The sequence below is a fragment of the Mesocricetus auratus genome, unplaced genomic scaffold, assembly GCF_017639785.1.
Source record: "Mesocricetus auratus isolate SY011 unplaced genomic scaffold, BCM_Maur_2.0 Super-Scaffold_100004, whole genome shotgun sequence".
Lineage (NCBI taxonomy): Eukaryota > Metazoa > Chordata > Mammalia > Rodentia > Cricetidae > Mesocricetus > Mesocricetus auratus.
Genome location: NW_024429189.1, coordinates 94,906,798 through 94,928,959, shown reverse-complemented (window position 1 = coordinate 94,928,959; position 22,162 = coordinate 94,906,798). Strand labels below are relative to the sequence as shown.

The 22,162-nt window shown below is 46.8% G+C and overlaps 1 long non-coding RNA gene across 1 annotated transcript in view; it reads left to right on the top strand.

The window, feature by feature from the left end:
* Nucleotides 1–22,162, top strand: part of LOC106021011 — a 114,985-nt gene that overhangs the window by 78,870 nt on the left and 13,953 nt on the right. The window contains exon 6 of the long non-coding RNA XR_005877387.1: nt 11,110–11,297. This is a non-coding gene — a long non-coding RNA (uncharacterized LOC106021011). The remainder of the gene's footprint in view (nt 1–11,109; nt 11,298–22,162) is intronic.

Genomic DNA, 22,162 nt, shown 5'->3' with positions numbered 1-22,162 from the left:
TATAATACTCTCTCTAATAGCAGGCTAGAGTTCTTCAAGCCTTCCCTGTTAGTAGGTAGAATTTCACAGGACAATTGTTTCAGGAGGCCAGAAACTTAGAGAATACCAGGCCTGCTACTGCCTAGCTGTTTAAAGGCACCTGGGCACCCAAAGGCCATATAAAGGAATTTGGGGTGGAAGAATAGTCTCCAGATGTTCTCTGCACTTTGTGCAAATATGCAACAAAGTTTCCCATAATTCAAGCCTTAAATACCATTACTCTGGGTTGGACATGCATCTTTTTTTTTTTTCATGGAGACACTGGTGTCCTCCTGCTCATCGGAAACACTCTTTGAAAATGAAATTTATTTTTGATCAACTCAAACTTGCAAAATTCATTTTCTTTTCTTTCTCTAAAAATTCTATTTATTTTTGCTTTTTTAGGACAGGGTTTCTTTGTGTAACAGTTCTGGCTGTCCTCTAACTCACTTTGTGGACCAGGCTGGCATTCACCTTTAATTCTAGCACCCAGGAGGCAAAGGCAGGTGTATCTTTGTGAGCTCAAGACCAGCCTGGTATACAGAGTGAGTTCTAGGGCAGCCAGGGTAACACGAGAAACCCTGTCTCAAAAAACTGAAAGAAAGAAAGGACAGAAGGAAAGAAAGCAGGAAGGAAGGAAGGAAAGAAGGAAATAAAAACGATAGAGAGATATGCATGAGCTGAATGGATGGTCAAGGTCTTTAAAACTATTCTTTCATTTACTGAGGTGTTCTAGTTTCATTTCCCTTGCTGTGATAGAATATCTTGGCCAAAAACAATTTAGGGGAGAAAGGGTTTTTTCTGGCTTGCAATCCCCTGTCATTATTGATGGAGAGTCAAGGTGGAAGGAATTGAAGCAGCTAGTCACATCTCATCCAATAGCAAAGAGAAATGAAGACGCACATTGCTCCTGCCCAGTGCTGTTATATCCAGAGCCCTTCTTCACTCTTACATGGTTCAGGGCCCAGCAGGTGAAATCATGCTCCCCACATTTAGGGAGGGCCTTCTCATCCTAAGACAAGCCCCCACAGTCATGTCTACAAACCAAACCCATCTAACAATCCATTATGGAGACTCTTCACAGGAAAGCTTAGATTTCATCCAGTTGACAACTGAAACAAATCACCAAATCATTGTACTTGTCCATTCATATCTGAAAGTATAAATTATATTTTCTCTTTCACTTAAGCTCTTCAAATAAAATGATTTGAAGATCCAAATGCTTTGGACCTACAGTTTAGAGGTAGAAAATACGCAGACTCAGAAGCCAGCCCATCTGAACTTCATCATCAGGTCTGCCCTTGTCTGTAAAAATCACTATAGTTTCAGTCCCAGTTCCAACACACACAAGCTGTATGACCAGAAGTACCTTGTTTAATCTCTCTGGGACCCACATTCCTCATCTGTTAAATATATGTGTTAGGATTTTAGCTGTTGCATATAAAATTCTTAAGCAGTTCTTTGCCCCAGTTTACTAATAGGATTAGAGGAAACACTAGATTTACATCTAATCAATCTAGCCTTGGCCAGTACATACCTTCACTCATCTGCTGGAGCTACATACATGATTGCTCAGCTGTCTAGGTGGGGGTGTAGGAGCACATATATTTACCAAATTGGTTTGGGCTACTGCATTGTCTTCCATTGACAAGATGTCTACGTAATTACTCTTCATTGTCACAATCAATGGCTCTTTTTCATCTGTGGTATTGTTTCTCTGAGATAGGATCTTATACTATAGCTCAGGCTGGCCTAGAACTTACTAGGTAGTCCAGACTGACCTCAGATCCACAGAAATATTCCTGTCTCGGTCTACCAAGTGCTGAATTAAAGGCATGAGCCATTACTCGTGGCTTCTATTCTTTTGCTATAACTATGATTTTGGAAAATAAATATGTTCACATTGTGAAGTTTAAGTGTAGCCCTTAGCCCTTATCTTGAAGCCCCTCTCCCCCCATGGGGCGTACTATCACCTCACTGCCTGCAAGCTTCACACTTTGAACCAGAAGAAATGCTTGTAATCAGGAAAACTTAATGAGGGCCAATCATAGCAGACCTGATTCCCCTGAACTTTCCTTTCCTAAAAATATAAATCCAGTGAGTTTTTCCCTCTTGCCCGAAAATTCCAGGAATTCTATGAAGAAACAGAATCCTCTTCATTCTACACAGATCACTTTGGGTTCAAACCATGAAGCAGCTTGTGCCTCTGTAGGTCACAGAATTAAGGCCATTAGCCTCCCACCTGTTTTGACTTTCTCATTTGGGAAGTGCCCCCCCAACCCCCCTGTAACTCCAACAGCTTCTTTCCATTGCCAGGAGCCTGACTAGCTAAACCTGCAGCAAATGCTCCTGGAGGGAGTGAAGGTATGTGGTGGAAGCCAGAACCATATCAGCCTCATGGAACTGTGCCTTGTCTGTGTCACACCCGGTAGTACATCCCTGATGCCTGTAGCAAGTATCTTATGACCTCATGGCACAGGCTGAGCCTGATCTAGAAGATACACAAGGTCCCCTGGGCTGCTTCTCAGCCACAGGCCAACAGCTTTAATTTAAAAGCTAAGCCAGATTTCCCATGAACCCCCTCATAGGACTCCCCAAGTCCTAAAATGAGTCTGAGACCCTTCCTGAGGACTCAGTATTGCCGGATATTTGATCAAACTGTGAAGCCTAAGATTGCATTTAACTAAAATCAACCTTGGGTCAAGAGGTGGAGCCAGCAACTACTTGACAGGAAGTAGCCATAGAGACTAAGAGAGAGTCAAGAAAATGGATGGAGACATGCACAGGAAGTAGTAGGGAGGGACTTTGAGTTTGGTGGCCATTTTGGTTTGGGATGGCAGAAGAGAAGCTTTCTTTTCTGAGAAGTCAGCAAAAGAGAAAGTAATTGGTTGCTCCTCAGCCTCTGAGGAAGCAGGTTTTCACTCCAGCATGACTCCTGAGTTTTTATTTAGTTTAAAAACAACAACTCAGTATGGCTATTTTCATTTTGATTGAAAAAGAAAATATTCAAAAATACTTTCTATTGCTTTCTAAATGGTGTCCGATGAAAAAGGAGACTAAGCCCCAACATAAGGTAATAATCCCTTTCTGTCATCTTCAACAGAACTGATAGCAGTGACTGTATTTGGTAACTGAGTTAATTGCTGTGGTGGATGACACCTGAGATCAACCTTTGACCTCCACAAACTTGAAATACATTTGTACACACACTCACACACACACACAAAGAGAGAGAGAGAGACAGAGACAGACAGACAGACAGACAGAGAGAGAGAGAGAGAGAGAGAGAGAGAGAGAGAGAGAGAGAGAGAGAATAAAACGACAAATGTGGTCACTGGGATCCGTGGTGCCTGTTCCTGATGTGGCCAGAAAAGCTGTGACAAACCTGGATTCAGTCACTACCACTATAGCTCAGATCACAAAAAGCAAGTGTCCCCCGGGAGCCAGAGACTGTCACTGTGTGTAGTGTTGGGATTGGAAAAGAGGAGGGAAATGTTCCTGTGACCGGGCATTCGAGCTTTACCATTTACTTCTGTTTGGTTGTAAAATTCTGAGGGCCTCACCCGTTTCTTCCTTTTCCACACCCACCTACCTTCTGAACCTCGGTTTCTCCTCGGAGGCACTGAGGATTCTGGAGGCAGGGCCACCGTCTGTCTGATCATTGTGTTCCCGGGATGTGTGTGGTGGGTCACCCTTTACCCCACCCTGATTTCCCACTATCCAAGCACTTTCTCTTCTCTTCTTCTTTACAGTCTGTGTTTTTCCAAGGCTGGGAAATAAAAATGTCTGATTGATAAATGAGTCTAGTTAGCTGGAGGATGACACTGGTCCATTTTAATTTCTTGTTTGCTTTTCTCTATTTCCAACATTCATGCAATAAATGTTCATCATGTTTGCGATCAGACAAAGAATGTCCAATAAAAAGTCAATTGAGACCCCAAGGTTGGCTATTCCTATTGGTTAAGAACCTAAACCTCCAAGAAAAAAATTAAAAGCTTCTCCCCTTCTCTCCGGGACACTACACCCCAAGTGATGGTATTGCAGAGGGTCACCTTTGCTGGGAGCTACAGACCTGTAGGGACCCAAAACAGACTAGGCTCTTGTACCTTGGGAACCTGATACCAGCTTTCTAACTCTTCAAGCAACAGTTCTCCAGGTCAGGGTTCCTACCAGCGGCACCCATGCATACACCCTTGCATAGCCAAGACCCTCCACGTGTCCCACAGCTGCCCAACTGCCTGTCTTTATCTTCAGACAGGAGTGCCCAGTCCCTTCTCCCTCACAGCAGCCAGGGTCATCTCCCTGGGGTGTATTTTCTGTGTGGTGTTGCTTCCTCCGTGATAGTTCATCAAGTCTCACTCTCCACTCTGCCTCTCCCAATCTCTGTGTTCAGCCTCTGCCGAGTAGTCTTTATTTTTTTCTAACTACACATCTCTTCATAAGAAAACATAAAAATGGAAGTTTCCTATTGAATTTCTATGACAATATAGAGATGTGGATCAAATCCAACAAAAATGAAATCTTTAATGGAATAGTTATTTCTCTCATGGGCCTACTGACAGAAGCATGTCTGTGGGTGTATGTATGCAGGGGCAGGGATGCCCCTCCAGTCTCGGCAGGGACTCACCACCTGCATGACAGACGCTGGAGGAGTGGCTTAAGCGTTCAGCTTGGGAGATGGAGAGTGGAGTGGTAGGATGAGAGGAAACGTGTGAGCTGAAAAACCCTGCCCAGCATGAGCTGATTTGACACCAGCCCCTAATCCTGAGCCGCCTAGCTGCATGGCTCTGCATGTGCGGGAAGAAGGGCCCAGCTAGGGCACCTGCTGTCCAGCCTGGCCCTGAGTGTGACTTAGTCTTCTCATTGCTGTGAGGAGAAGTAAGGGAAGAGGGGTTTAATCTGGTGCCCACTTTAAAAAAGCTCCCAAGTACATCATGATGGGGAAGGCGCCGCGGTAGGGGTGTGGGCAGCTGGTCACGGCAGGTCAGCACTAGGCAGCAGGGAGATGTACAATGATGCTCAGTTCACGTTCCCTTCTTCGCTCCAGTACCCCAGCCCAGAGATTGGTGCCACAGTTGGAAGGGCTTTTCCCGCCTTAACTAACTCAAATCTAAATTCTGTTTAGATTTATTTCACTTTTGTGTGTAGGAATATTTTAATGCATGTTTGTCTGTGCCAGATACCTACTGAGGTCAGAAGGGAACATTGGATCCCCTGGAGCGTGAGTTATGGATGGTTGTGAACCACCAGGAGGACGCTGGGAATTGAACCCAGGCCCTCTGAAAGAACCACCCAGCCTTCTCTCCAGGTCACAGCTAACTCAATCTAGAAAATCCCCCACAGACATGCCAAGAGGATTGTTTCTGTGCTAATTCTTAACCCCATCAAGTTTCTAGTGAAGATTAGCCATCATATACAGAGAAACTATTGTGTTAGGTCAACCACCATCCTAGTTGCACAGGGTTTCAAGACAATGACATGCTCCCTGATGCCAGTTGCTTATAACATGGGCCATTTATTTTTCTCTTATAGTAATGGCTCAATGTCAAGTGGCCATCACTGGTGATGGCCTTCTTGTTGGAAGACTTCCAAGGTGGTACAGAGCATAGTATATGTGAGTGTGTGTGTTTTCTGGTCTGTGTGTGTGTATGAATGTGTGTGTGTGTGAGTATGTGTGTGTTTTCTAGTCTCTGTGTGTGTGTATGTGAGTGTGTGTATGTTTTTGATCTGTTTCTGTATTTGAGTGTATGTGAGCATGTGTGTATGTTTTCTGGTATGTGTGTGTATGTAAGTGTGTATATGTGTATGTGTGTGCATTGATTTGTGTGTGTGTGTTTTCTGATCTGTGTCTTTGTATATGAGTGTGTGTGAGTATTTATGTGTGGTTTTTGATTATGTGTGAGTAGGTGTGTGTGTGTTTTCTGCTCTCTATCATAAAGCCAACTGGGATCCAATGCCGACTACTAAGATGACTTTCTCATCCTAATTTTCTCTCAAAGATCCTGCCTGTACACTACATTTACACGAAGCTTCCACCTCCCTAAAATCTTACAATGGTGTTCAAACTCCAGCATGATTTTCAGAAGTGCTATACACCCACGCACATACAATTTTAAAAATAAAAATTTAAATAATTGTTTTCCTTGAGAGTGTACATTCTGAGACTATGAGTTAAATATTCTAACAGGGAAGTGATTGGACGGTGAAGGACAAGAGTCAGACTTCTCACTGTTAGAGTGAGAATTGCAGACAGGGAGGAGGCTGGGATTGTTCACATGGCAGCCATCGACTGTTAGAGAAATCAGCATGGAATCAACTTTAGCTTCCTACAGATACAGATGGGTACACACAAAATATTCAGATAGTTCGCATAGACACATGTATTTCCTTATTCTGTCAGCTGAGGCAGGGGCTGAAAAAAATCTTATTACAATAACAAAGAACACACCTCATTTCCAGATTCTTTGTTTGTTTTCGTTTTTACTGTGTGTGTGGGTGTTTTGCCTGCGTGTACTTCGTGCACCACATGCCTTCAGTGCCCTCAGAGTCCAGAAAGGGGTGTCAGATCCCCTGGAACTGGAGTTACAGATGACTATGAGATGCAATGTGTGTGCTATGAGTTGAACTTGAGTCCTCTGCAAAAGCAACCAGTGTTCTTAACAACTGAGCCCCGCTCCAGCCCCTGATATCCAGATTTTAGTTTACAATACCAGCCTTAACACCACTTCATATACCACAGCTGACCCGGGACAGGCAGACAACAAACAGGTTGAGTGTCCCGGAAAGAGAGTGCTTAGAAAAACAAGCAACAACACGAGTCAGGGCACACAACAGCCATTGGCCTTTTCAGCAGCCAGGGACAGAGTAACTTGTGCACTATGTGGTATATAGTTTAAGTAATTCAAGTACAAAATTAACACACCCAACTTCACACACTGAGCTAGATAGCTAGATACAGGCATACCTAATTAAATTAATGGAAGAAAATAGAAAAACCTTCAGGCTGCAACAGAATTTCGAATAATTTATAGACATCCCACCCTCATAGGTAGAATAACTCCCCACTCTGTAAGTGGGGCTGGGCATGATGACTTCCTTCCTGAGAGTGGGAGGAGTCTCGTAGTGGAGAGGTACCACAAGCTCCATCATAGTCAGGCGGTCAAGAGAGGTGGCATGATAATAGGTATTATATAGTGTGCTGAAGAAAGGACTTCACTTTTGTGGTTTTATCACCTAACTGTATAAAAACAAACAAAACAACAACAACAAAAACTCCATCTAACAGTTTTCAAAATGGCCACAAGCTTCAAAAATAAAAGTCTGAGAAATTGTCATGGCCTAGGGGCATCAGTCAGATGCGATAACTAAACATAGGATGCTGTACCAAGAGATTGACATTTAGGAAAAACAAACAAACAAATAAATAAATACAAAAAACCAAAACCTGTAGAAATCCCAGGAAACCATAGACCTCATTTAATCTACATTGTGAGTGATAGTGACAAATATACTAGTCAGGGAAACTGCGGGTGAGGTATAGGGAGAGTTTCCAGACTATTTTGTCAACTTTCCTGGAAAATTAAAATAGGTAGGTAACTAAAGGTAATTCCTCTCCACTCTTTCTCCTGTTATTTCTTCTCTCCTCCTCTCTCACCCTCTGCTCCTTTCTTTCAGAAACACCATCATACAAATGGCTATACCTTGACATCTAGCTGTCTCCCTGTGCATTATCCTGAAGCCTGGTGATGGCACATGTGCTACACTCCAATTCACAGACAGGCAGATGTCCCCATCATCTGTTGCCCTTGATAGTTGCATAGACCCTTAGTAGAAGTTGCCCACTCCTGCTAGTTTGAGCCCATCTGCACCCATCAGCATTGCTTAACATGGCCTGTGAACAGTCAGGATCTCATTGAGGCTCGATGCATTCAGCTATGACTTAGGGAGTTAGTGAACTCCGAAGGGAAATGTCCTGCAGGAAAGGTGTGTGCATGGCAGTTGCTGTCTGTGTCTGTGATCTGCTCTCTGGCCCACAGACTGGTCCCCACGCATGCACCACAGCACCCAAGTGTGGGCAGAAGCTCTCCTGTCGAGTGGGATGAAGCTTTGAAGAGGCTGAGACCTATGAGAACCGAGGAACCTTTGAATCTCCCTTCAGCTCCCCTACCCTGACCACAGCCCTCCTCTTGATGTAAAACATGTGTTCGACTTGAAAACAATGAGGTTGGCTTCAGTGCCAGGAAGATTGTTTTGCTTTGAGCTTCTTCAGGGCTTGAAAGCAGACTTATCTCTGAGAGTTGCACGGCACTCTACATGGAAGTCACTACGGCTGATGTGGATTTGTGAGCCCGAGCAGGAAGCAGTGTCCCTACCACTCAATCTGTGGTGTTGGGGTGGACAACTCACACAGCCCCCTACCGGGAATGTCTGTGGAACTGACTGAACAGAGGTGTCTGGACTCTCTTGAAAGCATGTGAATGTAGAACTGAAATGTTCAGAAACCAATAGAAGGAACCTTCCAAAATCCGGCACAACCCACAGAGAGCTAGACTCTCCCATATCAATCATCAATCAAGAAAATGCCCCACAGGTCTGCTGACAGGTTGATATCATATAGGCACTCTCTCAGCTGAGGTCCCCTCCTCTCCGGTGACTTTAGCTTGTGTAAACTTAATGAATACATAGCAACTCATCCTTCCTTATCATCTAATACTACCCTCTTTTGGCCTCCTAGACTTTTGGACTACCCGCCTCATAACCTGTTTACATATATATTGTTCTTTTGTTTAACTCCACTCTTTGCTGTCTCCTCTTCTCTCCCCCTCTCGCTCTCCCCCGCCCCCACCTGGAATAAACTCTGTAGTTAATGTATCTCGTATTTCTGGTTCTATCTAGCGTACCGTTTTCAATCTTTTTTTTTTTTTTTTTTTTTTTTTTTGGTTTTTACGAGACGGGGTTTCTCCGTATTGTTTTGGAGGCTAGCGGTCCAGCCCGGCCTCGAACTCACAGAGATCCGCCTGCCTCTGCCTCCCGAGTGCTGGGATTAAAGGCATGTGCCACCACCGCCCGGCCCCGTTTTCAATCTTAAACAAAAGGACAACACGTGTACGTACACATTATAGATTATGATCCACATCTAAGGGAGAACATGTATTTTTTTTTTTGTCTTTTTTACTTTGGGTTACCTTACTTAGTGTTATACATTCAAGATACATTCATTTTCCTGTCGATTATTTTCTTTACTGTTGTATGGTATCCCACCATGAACATATACCACGTTTAAAGGGCCGTTCATCCACTGATGGATCTCCTCGTTGTTGTGACGAGCGAGTGTCTCTATTGAGGAAAGAAATATATCCCAAACTGATACATTAAGTAATGCTTACTGAAGGAAAATAATTCTGGACTTGTGTAAACAATAAAGACTTTGGGATAAAGGCAAGGAAGAAAGAGAGTTTAGAAGGAAACCACAGAACTAGGGGTAGATTTAGGGTACAGGAAAAACAGAAAGAATGGCACTCCATGCCAGGTATGCTGAAGTCCCAGGACCTCCTGTGTCTGGAGAGGCTGCCCAAGTCCTAAGGCTGGTAGCATGTGATGTAAAGTTTGCTCAAGTCAAGAGGATGGTATTGTCACTGGGCTTCAAAGAACAGAAATGAAGTCCCACACTGCCCTGGGGAGGTTGAGGCTTGACCAACACTGCACAGGGTGCTGGTATGGGGAGGGCACTCCCACCATGTGGGAGAAGTTTCATAGTATGAGTGTGTGTATGAGTGTGTGTGTGTGTGTGAGTGTGTGTGTGAGTGTATGAGTGAGTGTGTGAGTGTGTGTATGAGTGTGTGAGTGTGTTGTCGGGGTTGGGGCCCCCACACAAGCCTGCCTGTGGGTACATCCTGCAGCCTCATTCCCACCTAAGGAAGTTTCTGACTGCGGTTTGTCCTGTAGTCATGTGAATATGTTTTCAGACTTCTCTAGAAAAGCTACTGGGATAAAAGGGAAGTTACCAAGCGGCCAGGTCTTAAGTTGCTGAGGACAAAGGTATTCCTCTGCCCCCCAGTTCACATGGGAGCCTGTCTACGTCCTGAAGGGGAAGTGCATGCTGCGACTCTCACTTCTGAGACACTTCAGAAGAATTCTGCTGAGAAACAAATAGGGATGCGATGAAAGAGAGAAAGACCAGACTTCTCTCCTTCTCTCCCAAGGAAGCAGAGACCCATCATGGCGACAGAATAAACGTCTTCAGAGCTTGGCATGGACTGGACGCTGGCTTTGGATGAGCATTTACTACAGACCGAAATCCTTTCCTGCCTAGTCTCTTAGCACCTGGGGTTTCAGGAGCTTGCCATGAAGACAGCCACAAACCAGGGCTCACAGGATAGAAATACATACTGAAATCCAAGACTGGTATGGACTAAGGGAGTGAATTTGCTCATACCGTTAATGTTGCTGGCAGCTGTTAGCTGCACCATCTGATCTCTGTCTTCATTGTTGTATAGTATCCTGAGTATATGCCTTGGTATCCAAGTTTCCCTTTAAATAATGACTGTAGGGATTTTGGATTCCAACCCACTCCAGTGACTTCATCTTAACTGATTATATCCATAGCATCACAATTTCCAGATAAGGGTACATTCTAAAGTGCTAGAGATTGGGTTTGAATGCATAGCTTTGGTAGATGTCATAGTTTTTGTCAACTTGACACAAACCTAGACTTATCTGGGAAGAAGGAACATCAATCAAGGCACTGCCTCCTTCAGATTTGCCTGTAGGGTATGTCTGTGGGGAACTGTCTTGATTTTGAAATGGGTGGGCCTAACCCATTGTGGGCTGTACTATTATGCTTGGGGAGATGGCCCTGGGGTATTCAAGGTATCTGAGTAAGCCAGCAAGCAGCATTCCTCCCTGAAGCCTCTGTTTCTGTTTCTCTCTCCTGGTTCCTGTCTTAGCTTCCCTTGATGGTGGACTATAATCTGTAAGCCAAATAAACCCTTTCCTCTCCCAGTTGTTTTTGTCAGTGTTTTATCATAGCAACAGAAAGCAAGGTAGAATAGTAGGAGACAAAGCTTCCATTTGACCCTTTTTTCTCCATAGGTTTCTGGATCCACAGCATCACAGGCAGAAGAAGGGATGAAATGCATGGGATCTCTCACTGAGTCAGCCTTGCATATGCTCTGAGCACTGTCCCCACGCTGCCAAAGTAGGCTAGTTCACACCACTGCAGAGCCCGGTGAGAATTAAGGACACTAGATGCTCCCTCCACTGCTGAGGCCCAGGTCAGGGTAAGATTCTTTATTGTCTTTTCAATTCTAGAATTTTATTTTTATGTGTACAGTTATTTTGCCTATATGTATGTCTGTGTGCTGCATGCATCCCTGGTACCTGCAGAGACCAGAAGATGCCATTGTGTCCCCTAGAGCTGGAGTTACAGACGGTAGTGAGCTGTCATGTGGGTGCTGGGAATTGAACCTGAGTCCTCTGGAACAGCAGCCAGTGCTCTTAACTGCTGAGTTACTCCTCCAGCCCCTAGGGCAGCACCCAGCCCCCCAAGACAAGGTTTCTCTGTCTTGGCTGTCCTAGAACTCACTCTGTAGACCAAGCTGGCCTCAAACTCAGAAATCCACCTGCCTCTGCTTCCTGAGTGCTGGGAGTAAAGGCATGTGCCACCATTGCCAGGCTAAGAGCAACATTGTTTTTTGTTAATTAGCTAATTTTTATTTTACTGTTGTCTCGCCTGTATGTATGTGTGAGGGTGTTGGATCCTAGAGTTACAGACAGTTATGAACTGCCATGTGGGTGCTGGGAATTGAACACAGGACCTCTGGAAGAACAGTCAGTGCTCTTAACCACTGAGCCATCTCTCCAGCCCCTGAAGGCAACATTCTTAGGAGAGTTGGTGGCACCAGGTAATGAAAGCTGGTGACTGTGATGTACACCCAGGTATAAGGACCCTGTGCCACCAAGCCTGACCTGATGTGTCTGTTCAGAAGCTAGGTGAAGGGAAACCCTACTTAGGCATCTTCTTCCGCTGTACAAAGAGAATGAGATATTCTCCCTATCTGACCCACCTAGGGTCAGGAGGCGCTCAAACAGGATAAGATAGAATGGCTTTGAAAAGACCCACATGCCACAGCAATATGGGGCGTATTCTTGGACCATCATGCCACCCTCCCTGGAAGCACTGGCGGTCCTCTCCTCTCCTCTCCATGTTGCATCCTGAGTGTCTGCCGGAGGAACAGGGTCTGACCTCTACTGTTTAAAACATACATGATCATCTCATGGCTGGCTTTATAAGCAGTGGTCACTTGGCCAACTTGATTTTCCCAGCCAGTCTGCCCAGCTGTTCCACAGAGAAGACAAATCTCCCTGGAGGTGTTTTTTGTCCCCGCAGCCCTGATTGGCCCCAGGTAGTGAACTTGTAGGATCCAGCTTCTGAGGCTGGACTCTAGCCAGGCGAAGCAGCCGCAGGGAGCGGGGAGGACTCCAGGCGCGCACCTGTGGCTCAGGTTTCCCCTCGCAGCAGCTCTTTCCTGGCTGCTGGCTGGCGCTTTCCCGGAGTACCTCCATCCTGCAAGATTGACAGCTCACTTTTGGTTGGGATCAGAGTATAGGAAGCGGTCTTTTCAAACTTCCGGTGCGACTCAGTCTGCCAAAAATCCCTGCCACCGGTTGCCGTATTTACCCTGGCCACCAGGCCTCTCTCTGCACCCTAAGAAAACAGATTGCTGTCCGGAGAAAAGCCCATGCATGTTTCCTGTCTGGAGGCTGATCAAGTCCTGGAAGAAAGGTTTCCTGCAGTCCATTACAGCATTTTGGTTTGTTTTATCTGTCTCCACCTGCAGAGCAGGGAATTAGCCTGCAGCGGGGGTGGGGGGGAGTGGGGGGCCAGCAGATAACTGGAGGGAAGCCATGCTGGATGGTAGGAGAGAGGGTGTGAGCTTTCCTCAACACACCATGGCCTTGTTCTCTTTAGCCAGGCATTGTGTGCTGAGGCCCGAGCCCCAATCTGAGTAGGATTCTGTGTAACTTGATCTGTTTTCTTTCTTTCCAGTATTCCTGCAAGCCAAATTTAACCTCGCTCCAATCTGTGGCCTGTACATATAATGCTCTGTGTGAGGGTGGGGGTGGGCAGGGGAGGTGGGGAGGGTGTATGTCCTTGTGGTTTGCTTTTTCCTATCTTCCCCTTTTTACATCTTTTTCTTTCGCTTGCCCGCATGGCTCCCCCGCTGATCACCCTTTGCCATGTTTAAGTTAATATGACTGTCCTGTCTGCAGCCATTAACACTTTAGAGAAAGCTAGTGCATTTTGTGTCTCTCAGAAGCAAATCACCAAGTTCCCCCACCCCCACTCCCAGTGCCTTGTTGGCACTGTTAGAGTTAACAGTCGGCCTCAGGGGAAACTTGAACTTCCCTGGAAGTGCTTGTACAGCAATTAGTAGGGCCCCACTCAGATGTGTAAAAATAGTCCCTTGCTTGCAAACAGGCAGTCAAGGAACTCGGATCTCAGGAGTCACCAGACCAGCAATGGGTGGGCCTCTTCAAAAAGATTGTGTCCTAAACTTTCCAGAAATACCACCAAAATCGGTGTAGGGAGGTTCTCAGGGGAGACAGAAATCCAGTGTCCTCTTTAAAGGTCCTCCAGCTGAAGCTAGCTCAGGCCTAGGCAGAGGCCCAAAACTTCAGGTTCATACACATGGCCTGCTGTTAACTTGTGTGCATGGGGGGCTGAGGTGGGTGAGTGGCATGTTGGGGTGGCAGCCAACCCTTCCTAATGGAACGGCACCCCTGTTTCCCTGGATGGAGGGAGAAGGCAGGTGACTGAAGAGGGTTGTCAAAGGGAGCTTCCCTTACCTCCCAGGGCAAGTTCTTCAAGTTCTTCTTTCAAAAAGGGTTGAATATTGGTCCTCAGGTTGTTGAGTCTGGGGGATCATCGGATGGGCATTGACAGCACAATGATTTCATTGTTCATTGCTTTCAGAAATCACAAAAAATTCTGGGAAAACAACAACAGCACAGAGCCATGGGACTCTTTGGGAGGGGAAGATGACTTGGGTCACCGTGGGCTATTTTTAGAATGGAAAATGTGCTGCCTCAGAGAAAACTAGTCATGTGCCCCAGCCCAAGTAGGGCACAGTGAACCCTGCCCCATGAGCCCAGCTCTCCATTTTTACCCAGCCTTGGCCTCCCTTCTTCTTCAGGAAGCCTTCCCAGCCAGTGGGAAGAGCACACACGTAAGACCCAGCTTCCCTAAACATCACCAGCACCTTCCCACATGGGAGACTGTGAGCACTGAGGCGGCACTGTGTCCAGGGGTCACACTGTCTGGAAAGTGTACGCCTGACCTCTTCTGGGGCCCCTCTGCCTGCCATCCCCGTGTTTGGAAAGGGCCTTTGACTTAAAGCCAGGGTTCCAATGTGGCTTGCCTGCTTCATTTCAGGGATACAGTGTGGCTCTTTCTGTGGTGGTCCTCTGCCAGGTTCTTGATGAAATCACCTTGGTGTTTTTGAGATGCTGGATGCCCATTTTGGACTGCTCCTCAGTGGAGCTGCACATTATTTTCCCAGAAAGCATTCTACAAACCTGTCCTGCGTGGGTACCTGTGTGAGTCGGTGGCTTCTGTGGCTCATCCACTGACCTTATGCAGTGAGGACAGGGCTAGAGCAACAAGAGTATGGTCTGCCGACCGGGGTCCAAAGGTATACCCAGGAACACCTCCGCTAGGACATCATATTGTGAAGCCTGGCCTTTGGGAAATGCACCAACTACATCCCTCTGCAGACTGGGACCCCCAACAGTGATTTCTTGTCTTTTTATTTTAACTTTGTGGCATTTGTGTGTGTGTGTGTGTGTGTGAGACAGAGAGAGAGAGAGAGAGAGAGAGAGAGAGAGAGAGAGAGAGAGAGAGAGAGAGAGAGAGAGAGAGAGAGAGAGAGGAAACCTTAGGCATCATTCCTTAGGCACTAACCATCTTGTGGGTTTGTTTTGTTTTGATTTTTTTTTTCGGTTTTTCGAGACAGGGTTTCTCTGTATTGTTTTGTTTTGAGACAGGCCTCTCGTTGGTCAAGTGGGCCAGGCTGACTGACCAGTGAGCCCTGGGACCCACCTGTCTCTCCCTTCCCAGTACTGAGATTAGAAGCAAGTGTCATTCAGCCTAGCCTTTATACTTTATGTGCTGAGGACTGAACTCACCTTATGTTCGGAGTTATCACTCCAGCCCTCCTGCCTGTCTAAAAACCAAACTCACCTCTTCCTTTAGCACAGCAAGCTTCTCCCCTAGACTCCAGCTGTGACTCTCTGCCTTATGCTGGCCCAGTCAGCCTCAGCGGCCCTTCTGTGACAGGTCTGGAGCCTGGGCTCAGGCTGCTTTCTGTTCTCTTCCTTGGAGCAAGTGGGGGCATTCTTCTAGCCCGTGGCAGTGTGCCCCTATGTCGCTCCCACCCCACTCAGAACAGAAGCATTGCCCCAGCTCCCATGCTGTGGGACCTACACTTTGTATCCCAAGACCCAAATCCTTCAGAACAAGTGGCGGCCTCACTTAGCACCCTATATGTATTCTCTGCCCGAGGCATGAAGCTGGTTGTTGTTAACTCCCAAGACCCAGGCAGTTACTTCCTCTTTGGACACCGGCCAGTGACTTCCCCAGAGGTCCTGGCCACAGCTCAGTGCTCTGTGGTTGGGGCAAAGTGTGTACTCTTTCACAGAACTTTGGGCCTGCTCTGACACAGCATGGCCTAGAGGCTGTCCAGAGCGGGTGTAGGACACTCACCTGCTGTAGACAAGGCCTTTTCTGAAGGCAGTGTTTCAACTGGCTTGGAGCACTTAGGTGTTCCTGTTCTTTACAGCATCGTTCAGAAGCCTGTGCTCTTAGAGCTGGGGGGGTGGCTGAAACATCCTTGCCTGTCGTTATATTGTTAATCTACTGCTTTCAGAAGAGTGTTTCCATTTATCAGTCCCACTGCAGAAGGCCTTCTTAAGTCAATCGCCTGGAAATAGGGTCAAGTTTCTTGCTCAGGAAAGAAAAAAGAAAAAACAAAAACAAAAAACCCGAAGCTTCCTTTCATGGTCTTGTCTCGCACAACCAGGGGCAGTAGCCAAGTGGGGAGGTGGGGGTTTTAACTACGGGTCCTCTTTCAAGAGTGTGCTGTGGAGGTACTCAGAGGGAAAGCTAGCTCCCTTCCTGAATCCCAGCACCCTCCCTCCTGTGGGTGTGCACAGCTTGGATCCTGCTTTGCCCAAACTAAAGTGTCCACATGGTGCCCTGAACCTGTAATCCCAGCACCTGGGAGGAACAGGCAGGACAGGCTGACAGTTGGGAGCCAGTCAGGGCCTCGCAGTGAAAACTGGTCTTAAAGAGCAAACAGAACTGAAAGCCTCAGACAAAAGCCACAGATGACAAATGTTAAGGCACATTGCACAGTTCGTTGAGACAACCTGTCAGCCATAGTTTGCCTTCCCGGTTTCTTTCTAAAGCCTTGGAGCAGTACCCTCCTTGCCATCAATTTAACATATCGATGTTTTCTTAATTAAAATTCAGTATCATCTAACAGGTCACAGAGTTGTGGGTGATAATGTTCTTTGTATTAGAACTCCTTGTATAATGAAGCTGCCATCAATAATCGTTTTCCTGTGGGCTGCTTATTAAAAGAAGTGATTTTTGATGAACTACACTAGGTGAGCGCTCACAGCACGAGGCCCATCAAAAAGACCTTACCAATCCCCCCCCCCCACCTCCCGACAGGGGTTTCAGGAGTGAGTGCAGGGGCAGTTATGTTTTCAGATGTCAATTTCAGCTGATTGTTTCTGAGGCTATGTGACTGTTATTCCTGCCTCCTGTGGTGCATTTTATAGACTGATACCAATTTTTAGAGATGAATTATGGATAGATGTCTGCAGATGAGTGCATATTTCAAGCCACGGAGTCTGGTGACATTCAGAGGGAAAACGGCGAAGGGCACTAAACTGTGATACCTTTTGCCCCAGATGGACCTCCCTGAAACGGGAGATGGGACCCTGGTGAGCAGGGCCGGGAGTAGGCAAAGTCAATGCAGTCCCTTCCTCCCTCTCGTGGAGATGCCAAAGGACCCATGAGAGCTCACAAGTCACAGCAGGGGCGGGGTTTTAATTTGCCTTCAATACTGGAGTCATCATGTTAAAACCCAGTGATCTCTATCCCTGCAAAACTCAGAAAAGCTGGGCCTACCAAGGTCTATTTTCTCCCCAGTGTTAATCTGCTGAAGCCATTATTAGCCATCCACTAGTCCTTATTCCTTCTGTTCCTGCTGGGTCCTGTGAGCTTGTCAACTATGACCTTAACTTTGAGGATAGTTAGATGGAAGGGAAAATTTCCTCTAGAGTACCCCAACTCTCAGAAAACCACCCCAACCTGTCTGCTCAGCTCTGTGCTGCAACTGACTATGCAGCTTCCCAGTGTAGCTGTAGATTCAAGGTCAACCCCTCCCTCAGCACAGGGCCTACAGGAAGAGCCCTTGGCACACGCCTGCCCTTCCTCAGGGGCCTTTGGTGTCTGTAATGGTTTAGGTATGAAATGTCTACCCAAAACTCCTCCCGGGTTACAGTCTTGGTCCCAGCTGGTGAATCCAAAGGTTGAGAAGTCACTGGGTGATTGAGGGTTCTGACCTAATCCATGAGTGTAATTCTGATGGGTACAGAATTTGATGCCATTAGTGGGAGATTAAGGGAACACCCCTCCTGTCGGCCATGAGGTTTTAGCCACATGCTCCCACTCCCATGATGTTCTTGTCCGTGCGAGTAGCTAGTGCACTGTCTTTCTCCTGGGCGAACTCCTCAAATCCAAGTGACTTCCCAGCTGCATTCTCTTTTCAGGCTCCCATGGGAGGCAAACGGGAGACTGTGCTGCAGAAAGGCAACTAATCGTGAGCCATTCAGGCGTTTAAAATACACAGCAAATCCGGCCCAGTCAACACGTCTGTGCTAAAGTGTGAGGAGCGAATACACAGACTGAGTGTAGATGGAAGTCCCCCACCCCCGCCCCGACTCCATCGTTACCCTCCAAGCTGTAATCTTATCGTGTTTAGCTGGTTCCACATAAGCAGATCTAGGTATATTTTCAGCTGAAACCTGTTAGGAACAGATGTGCACATGGCTACCCAGTGCTGATCCATGGAAGTGTGTTTTTCCATCAACAGCTTCAGCTCTGTCCCTTGAAGGGAAAAACAACTAAAAGAACTCCCACTGAAGTGGGTATCACACTTCTCTGGGTTCTGTGTAGCTTGGAGTTGTCATTGGTTTCCAAACAGAAATCTGGCGCACGTGACCATGAGAACAGAGGATATGTTTGGTGGACAGTGTTGGCTGCGGGTGGAGTGAGGGTGAGTCAAACCCTCGAGTTGTGCCCTGCACCTGTGCCAGCCTTTCGTTGGGAACTACAGATCCTCCAAGCTGAGGCTTGAGAAAGTTCTTCACCACACAATGCCTGGCAGCTTGGGTTTTAGTTGAGTCCAGATGCAGTTAGTGAAAATTAGCCACACATGGAAGAACATACTGTCTGATTTTATGTGAAGTACTTAGGGTGGTCACTTTCAGGTAGAGATGTAGGGTGGCAGCTGACGGGGGGGGGGGGGGGGCTGAGAGGAGGGGAGCGGGCAGGGACTGCTCATTGGCTAGAGAGTTCCCATTTTGCAAGTGAAGAGAGGCCTGGGCATTGTGTTGCACAGTGGTGGGAAGGCATGTAACACTACAGAGAAGGAGCTAAAGAAAGGAACTCATCCATGTAGAAGCCAGGGTTAGACGAGATAGGGCGCGTTCAGGGTGGTACAGTACCCATCCCAAGTATACACACGGACTTTGGACTCCCATAGAACAATGTGAGGTGCACTCTCACCCTGAACTCTTGGGAAAGGGTCTAGGCCCTGCCCTATATGAAATGACAGACTATGGACACCCCCATGGAGGGCCTCACCCTCCCTGGGGAAATGAGGGGAATATGGGGGGGTTGGGGGGAGGGCACGGGAGGAGGGGAGGGAATGGGAGAGGGACCTGGAACTGACTTGTGAAGCAACCTTGTTTCTTATCTAAATTTAAACTGGAAAATAAAAAAAAATAAAATATGGACACTCTTTACATCAACTGGATTTATATAATAGTAATTGTATCTTGGTGTGTACCTTCAGTCATTTCTGTATTTGTTAGGTAATTATTTCTCTTTTTTAAAAACTGCATTAAAATAGTAGACCAATAAATGTATTTGTATTGAAAAAAAAAAAGAAGCCAGGGTTAGTGACTTTGCTTGCTGCTATGGCTAAATATGTGACAAGAAGCAATTTAAGGGGGGGGGTGGTCTTTTTTGATTTTTGGCTTACAGTTTGAGGGTGTAGTCCTTCTTGGTGGGGAAGGGCTGGCTGAAGGAGTGTGAAGTCACTGGTCAGGACGCTGAGGGAGATAATGCTGATGCTCGGCTTGCCTTCGCCTTGTTATTCAATCCAAGCCCCAGCCCATGGCAGGGTGCTACCTACAGTTAAGGGACATCTTCCCACCCCAATGAATCTTTCTAGAGAATCCCTCACAGGCATTATGCAGAGGCTTAGGTGACTGTGGAGCCTGTTAAGGAGGTTATATTATCACTTAGGGATGGATGAGTAAGATGTGGCCCAGGGCTCACACTGGTTGTATCTCAAGCACAGTGAGGAAAGATGGGTCATGTTTGCTCAGGTTGCAATTCCCAGCAGCAGTTCTCAGGTGGCCCTCTCTCTTTTCCTCCAACAGCTTAGCAACCACCTAGGCCTTGCACTAACATAGGGCCATCTGTGACGTGTCCTCACTGGACACTGTGACTCTGGACTCTGTCCCTTGCAGCTGCTGCTACCTTCAGTGGTCTCTGGGTGAAGCAGAGTTCACGTTGTCCTCCAGTCAGCAGATCTGGTGGCTTTGCGTTAGCATGGGGAAGGGGGAAAGGAGATCTTAGGTGGGAATAGTATGGACAGTGGGCCATCAGAGTGAGGGGCCACCGCTTCCAGCCGCAGACCACTCCCATTCTGTTAAAAGGAGGGTAAGGGGCTGAGGAGAAAAGTGTTTGTCACACAAGTACCCACATAGATAAAGGCCAGGTTCTGGGGAGGCAGAAACAGGCAGATCCACGTAGCTCCCTGAGTGAGTTCAAGGCCAGTAAGAGATTTTGACTCAAAATTAAGCTGAACAGGGTTTGGCTGTATTGTCTCTTAACATCCTTTGGAGCTGCTGTCTTCCTAAATTCTGTCGAGCCCTGCTGCCTCTCCAGAACATACTATCATGGGAATGTAACGTGCTTGTGTTTCTTAGTGTCTGTCAGGACTTCTAGAGTTGAGATAACTTCAGACTGTTGCTAGACCAGGCCACCTGACAGGACAGGGCCCGTAGAGAGGTGTGAGCTTTGCTGAGCAGAAAGGAGAGTGGCTAGCTTCCTGGGTTAGAGCAGCTTCCCGCCCCCCCCCCAATAGAACTCATTTGTCTTAATGAGGAGCAGAGGACAAGACCAAAGCATTCACTAGCACTTCCAGGAAGAAGAAAGAGCACACTTGCTCTTATACTGGCGTCTTGATAGCTGCAGAGCTGACTGGGAAAGACTCTGGAGGAGAATTCTGCAGCCTGGTAGAGGGAGGAGGCTTCACCGGCTTCTCTCTGGCTGCTCTAAGGGTGCCAGCTTCCAGGTGCCCAGCCCCTGTCACCTGCTTAGTAACTGGTGGCATGAGGTTTAGACTTGGTTTTTGAAAATCTTAAGTGTGTCCCAGCTTAGTCCAGGAGACAGGAGTGTTCCCAATATCGGCAGTCTCAGGTTCACTGAACTAACTGTGTTCTTCCCTGGCAATTTTGGCTGTTCTCCCTTTCCCCAAAATAAACATTGACAGGTCTTGATTTCTACAACCAACTCTCTGGAGTTTCCTGAAGAACGATGCCACCCAGTTTCTTTACACACTTGGCTCAAGCTAGTATAGGATAGGCCTTCTTTCTCTAAAAAAACATTTGTGGCTGGGTGTGGTGGCTCACACCTTTAGTCCTAGCAGTTGGGAGGCAGAGGCAGATGGATCTCTGAGTTTGAGGCCAGCCTGGTTCACAAAGCAAGTTCCAGGGCAGCCAGGACTATACAGAGAAACCCTGTCTCAGTAAAAAGGAAAGTTTGTGTGTGCATGCATGTACACATGTTATATGTACACCAATGCATGTATGTGCTTATCTATGTACTTATAAGTACTGCATTGGGTTTCTCCCATGGCCATTCCTGGCTTTTTGCGGGGCACTAGAGATCTGAAGTCAGCTTACTATGCTTGAGTAGGGAGAGCTTCATTCACTGAGCCATCTCCCCAACCCTGAAGCAGCATTTCTAAGCACAAGTTAGAAACTGCCAAAATGTAGGCCATTCCTGGCAGTATAGGAGTTCAAGTGGGAAACTTGAAACCATTCAGCCTGTGAGCAGGTGCTCCGACTGGCTCGGGAAGATGTGGTCCATCATGATCCCCAAAGAGAGGCCAATCTTTCCATCCCTCATTCCATCTTCTCTCGACTGCTTTCAGATTCCCGTCATCACTCACATTGCTATCCCAAATCACTACGTTTTCAGAATCTATTCACGGACATCCATTACTATCCCCAAATATTGCCTAGATCAGCATAATAGGTGCATTCTGGGTGCTTACCCCCAACATGACTGGCAGCTTTGTGACCTTTCTTTCCAGCCACAAATGAAAGGGGACTTACAAGACATGTGCACGCCTGACTAACGCACACATTCTTCGTGAAAAACAGGATAAATTACAGAGAATGGCAACGCAATGATTACAGAAAGGTATATGAGGCAGAACCCATTAGCGAGCTGCATTTTGTTCAAAACTGAGAGAGTGGCAGGCAGAATAACACGCCTTTGTGCTGGAACCCACTCAGCCATAGCAATGAGTAATAACGCAGCCGGGGATCTGTGCGCGTTTCCCCCCTTTTGTGCCTATTTTCATAAGCTAATAACTCAAGCATGGAAATTGGTTCATGCTGAACCCTGGTGGTAGGAGCTGGGCAAACGGTGTGGGAAACAATTTGTTGTTGCTACTTAATTTAGCCTGACTGCTTTGAAGCAAAAAGTGGTGATGACACCGTGGATTTTCTCCAGTGATGTGTTCTCGTCAAACCCAAGACGGTCTGGATT